This window comes from Rutidosis leptorrhynchoides, chromosome 10 (assembly GCF_046630445.1).
Source record: "Rutidosis leptorrhynchoides isolate AG116_Rl617_1_P2 chromosome 10, CSIRO_AGI_Rlap_v1, whole genome shotgun sequence".
Taxonomy (NCBI): Eukaryota; Viridiplantae; Streptophyta; class Magnoliopsida; order Asterales; family Asteraceae; genus Rutidosis; species Rutidosis leptorrhynchoides.
In genome coordinates this window covers 171441324-171447323 of record NC_092342.1, presented here as the reverse complement: position 1 = coordinate 171447323, position 6000 = coordinate 171441324, and positions in this window count along the sequence as shown.

The following is a 6000-nucleotide window of genomic DNA, read 5'->3' as shown; positions in this document are numbered from 1 at the left end:
TGATAATTCGAAACTCCATACCTACGAATTCTGGACCATTACTTCTGAAAATAAAACAAAAGCATAAACTCCGAAATAGAAAGGGGGAATAAATTGCAGCAAACAGAAAAGATCATTAAATGTAGATGTCAATAATTATAGAAAGACAGAAGCAAGGACTTCGAAAAATAAGGAAAGATATTAAGCCTGACAGTAACACATAAATTACAAACTGTGTATATCAATACGTATTGCAACGTAAAGGCACGGAAGAATTAAAAACACTATAACCCTAAGGTAATAGTAAAAGTAAATAAAATTATTCGGTGGTAGATGAAAAAGAAGAATGACAGATATGAAAGTTAGGAGTATATCAAGGATCAAAATGAGATGGAGCATATTGACGAATGTTTTAAAGTATGAATTAAGGGAGGAAAAATAGAAGGAGTGAGCTGTGGAAATAAAGAAACGAAGGGGGTGGATATATAGTAAAATATTCGAAAGAGCAATCAAAATGGATTATCGCATTTAATCAAAGCGGAACTTAATTTCCTTAATTATCGAAGAACCAAATCTTATTACGAAGATTTTCTCTAAAACCCTTGAATTCCAAAAATCATCCATTTTCACTCTTTTTGTGATACCTTCACTCATACTCTTCACATAAACGGATTGTTTTATCCATATTACTCAATGATGATAAAATTCTATTTATCAACTCATATTTGTCATGAAAACATTCTTATTGTTATCCATGACGACCTCGATCAAATTTCGGGGACGAAATTTCTTTAACGGGTAGGTACTGTGATAACTCGGAAATTTCTGACCAAATTTAAACTTTAATCTTTATATGTTTTTGACACGATAAGCAAAGTCTGTAATGTTGAATTTCAAAAATTTTAAACTATGTTCATACATTCATTTAACCTCGACCAAATTTTGACGATTCACGAACCATTATATAAATGAATATGATTATATATATATATATATATATATATATATATATATATATATATATATATATATATATATATATATATATATATATATATATATATATTATAACTTGAGAATATTAACAAAGTATTAAACGTATAATACTTTACATGAATGTACTTGTTTCAATATGTTTATCGGTGAAATTAGAAGATGATATCAAATGATTGATTTATCAGATACATTGTATGATTAAGAGTCTCTGTTGTGAGGTCCATATTGATTTGACAAATCGTTTTCTTTTTAACGGTATTCGGAATAAATTGTAAAGTAATTTACATGTAAGAACAAATGTGCCAATTAACGATAACTGGAAAAAGGTTAATGGAGATTCCTGCTTAACTTTCAAATGCAATAATTGCCTCGTGTCTTCTGATAAGATAATCATTTAGTTTTCATAATGTTGGAAACGTTTTATGATATAGATGAAACCTTTAAAAAATTAATTTGAATATATACATAAGTCGGAATGTTATTTGTTAGAACTAATAACCTACAACGTGTATTAAAACTATTTACGTATATGATTTCAAATTAGTTAAGTAAATGATAGTAACATTGGTCATTTAATTCAATTGATATTTAGATATGTTTTTAAATAAATACTAACACATAAATGAATAATATCGGATTAAGTTTTAAATTTTAAACATTACGTGTTATAATATTTTTTTAAAACAAACTTTAAAATATAATTAGTTTTGAAAAAATAAATATTATATTATTAAATGAATATTTCAATTACATACAATATGTACAAATTTATAGTTTTAATGAATATATATATATATATATATATATATATATATATATATATATATATATATATATATATATATATATATATATATATATATATTATATATATATATATATATATATATATATATATATATATATTTTTTTTTACAAAGTGATAAATATAATATTAACTTAGTCATAAAATGTTTGATTTAATATATATATATTTTGATAACCAACGAGACATTGATTTATAGAAGCAAATGACCACAACATTCAAATGTAGAGATTATACTTTGGATAATATAGTCTATCGATGATTAAGTCTAATTATTGTTAAAGGTACACGTCGCGTAACGTAAAGTGTTAGTTTTCTAAGCGTACGAACATGCGTTCGAGAAATCGAAACCGGAACGTAAGTCGAGAGTGAACGTACAAGTCATCGGAACTAATTTTACAAGTCAACTATGCATAAATTTAATATAATATGATTAATTATATAAATTAAATATATTATATATATATATATATTATTAAAACCGAGCCGCCCACGAGTTAAACAAAATCATGAGCTGGAAATGTGGCTCATGCGATCGCATGAGGCCACCCACACAAACTCATGCGATCGCATGAGTGGGTTAGGTGGCTCAAACTTGTATACAATGCGAGCGTTCCAATTTTCTGATTCATATTTCTTAATACGCACACAAATATAGATATATTATTATTATTATTATTATTATTATTATTATTATTATTATTATTATTATTAAGATTAATATTATTATTATTGATCGTATTATTATTATTATTAGTAGTCGAATTATTATTTATACATAAAATAGTACGACGAGGTTCTGCTCACATATTTTCAAAATGGATTTTTCGAGAGGGATGGAGCTAAGGAAATATTGGGTTATAGCTATGGAGGTGATGGGTATGGTTCGGGGGTTTTGTTAGTAAGTCAAATTAGTGTTTATCATCTCCGTTACGTCTACGTACTTTCCTGCAATATTGAATCTCAATATTAATACGTGAGCATTCATATCTTATCTTTTATATATTGATAGTATATCCCTGACTAGTGCTCGAGTATATATGATTATGCATGCTTGAGTGTTTATTTTCGTCGTTATATAGTTTATGATAAATCATGAATTTAATACATATGCTACTGAGATAAGGTATATGATATGCATGTCGTTGGAAAACTGGCGAAAAATTAATTACTTTTCATTTAGAAAGCGTATGATTTCGATGAATGAATTAAAAGATATCGTCAATTGAATTATCTATAATTTTAAGTATTATTGTTAAAATGATTACTATTTTCGTTATCGTTATCGTTATCGTTATCATTATCGTTATAGTTATCGTTATCTTCGTTATTATCGTCATTATTATTATTATCTAATAATTAATATTATTATTATTATTATTATTATTATTATTATTATTATTATTATTATTATTATTATTATTATTAAAATAATTAATATTTTTATCAAAACTATCATTTTATTATTTTTATCGTTATTATTATTAAAAGTATCATTAATATTAAAACTATCATTTTTATTAAAATTATGATTTTAGTATAAATATCATTGTTATTATTAAATATCATTATTATTATTATCATTTAGTAATATTATTATTAAAAATTATCATTTTGAATAGAATAATTATAAAATATTATTAATATTATAGTTAATAATAAAAAGTATCGTTATTATTAAAATTATCATGATTAGAATAATCATTTTATTATAATTAAGATCATCATTAGTAAAAATAAATATTGTTATTGTTATTATTAGTAGAATAATAATAATTATTATTATTACAAAATAATACAACTTTTACTCATTATTATTATTATCAATATTATTTTATCGAATACATATGTGATACAAAGATATTTTTACCACACGTAATATAATTAAATTAATAATACATAGCACTATATTTTTATGATATTAAGTGAATTTAATAAATTTTATTACTTGAGATATATAAAAAAATATATATATATATATATTTTTATCATATATAAATTTTAATATAAATTTTATTAATAAATGACTTGTATTACTTACTCTAATAAAATCTTATAAATATAGGTAAATACATATAACAACTATATTTAAATTATATAATAAACATGTATAGATTTTGGAAGCCATTTTGGGACAAGTTGACTTTTGTTGACTTTTGCATGATGATCTTGAGCATTAGGATTGTGATACACTATGATTTGATATAAATTGTTAGACAGATATTGACCAACATATAAATATATATATATACTTAATATAGGTTCGTGAATCCGAGGCCAACCCTACACTTGTTCAATGACGACATATGTATTTTTACTATGAAATACAGTATTGTGAGTATCATTTGCTCTCTTTTTAAATGCTTTTGCAATATATATTTTTGGGACTGAGAATACATGCGCTGCTTTTATAACTGTTTTATGAAATAGACACAAGTAATTGAAACTACATTCTATGGTTGGATTACTATACTGAATATCGCCCCTTCAAGTCTGGTAACCTAAGAATTAGGGTAAGGGCCCCTAATTGACGCGAATCCTAAAGATAGATCTATGGGCCTAACAAACCCCATTCTGGAATTTGGAATGCTTTAGTACTTCAATTTAAAAAGGTGATTGCGATTTCTGTTATATAGAATACTTGCGAGTATGCGGGGAATATTCTATATGCATCCTTGTTAGTTCGGTTACCAGGTATCCATCATATGAATGATTTTTATACACTTGCGAGTGTAATGTTATTTATGAAAAATGAGAATCTTGTGGTCTATTAAACTTATGGAAATGATCGATTATGATAAACTAATGAACTCACCAACCTTTTGGTTAACACTTTAAAGCATGTTTATTCTCAGGTATTAAAGAAATCTTCCGCTGCGTATTTGCTCATTTTAAATATATTACTTGGAGTCATTCATGGCATATTTCAAAAGATGTTGCATTCAAGTCATTGAGTTTAATAAAGATTATTATTAAATAAATGACAGATTAGGTCATTTATAGTTTGGATATTATGAAATGGTATGCATGTCCGTCAACTTTCGATGTAATGAAAGTTTGTCTTTTAAAAACGAATGCAAGATTTGTAAAATGTATCATATAGAGGTCCAATACCTCGCAATGTAATCATATGTTATTGTATTCATCGTCATATATTAGGACGGGTCGCTTCAGAGGTAATGGATAACGATTCTTGACCGTCACTTTGTTCAACTCCCGGTAATCAATGCACATCCGCATACTACCATCTTTGTTCTTCACGAACAAAATCGGAGCACCCCATGGCGAAGCACTCGGTCGGATAAAACCCATCTCTATCAACTCTTGGGTTTGATTTAACAATTCTTGCAATTCCTTTGGTGCTATATGATAAGGCGTTTTAGCAATGGGAGTAGCCCCCAGAACCAACTCAATGCAAAATTGAATTTGTCTTTCCACCGGGACACCTGTTAACTCTTCCGGAAACACATCATCCTCGTTCACCATTGGAATACTACGAATGGATGGACGCTCTTCACGAGTACCGACTACATGTGCTAGAAAAGCCACACAACCACCACCAACGAGCCGACGTGCCCGTGCATAAGTACAAAGTGGCACAAGTCTCCTTTGTTTTTCACCGTGGATGATTAATTCTCCCCCACTTGGGATTTGTACTCACACAAACTTCTCATGACATGCAATGTCGGCTCTATAAAGATCGAGCCAATCCATGCCAACAATAGCATCGAACTCACCCAATGTCATTGGTATGAGGTTAATTTTAAAGTTTTCGACACTAGACAAAATATCACAATTTTCACACACATCAAAACCTTGTACCATTTTTCCATCCGATATTTCGATTTCTACTGGATATCTCACCTTAACTAGAGGTCTATCAAGTTTATTCACAAACTTTGGGGAAACAAAAGACAAATTAGCAGCACAATCAAAAAGCACTTTCGCGGGTTTAGAGTTAACCATAAAAGTACCTAAAATGACTTCATTGGACTTCTTGGCTTCCTCACTAGTCATCAAATAATTTTGCCCCTTTGCCCTACGCACCGCCTTTTCGAGCCTCTTGACTTGATCCCCATACAAATTGGGACATTCTGACTTTCGGTGCCCTTCTTTACGATAATTAAAGCACGTGAGCTTGCTAGGATTTAGGCATTCACGAGAGATGTGACCCCTTTGCCCACAACTATAACACGCGGGCACGTAACTTCCGGAACTCC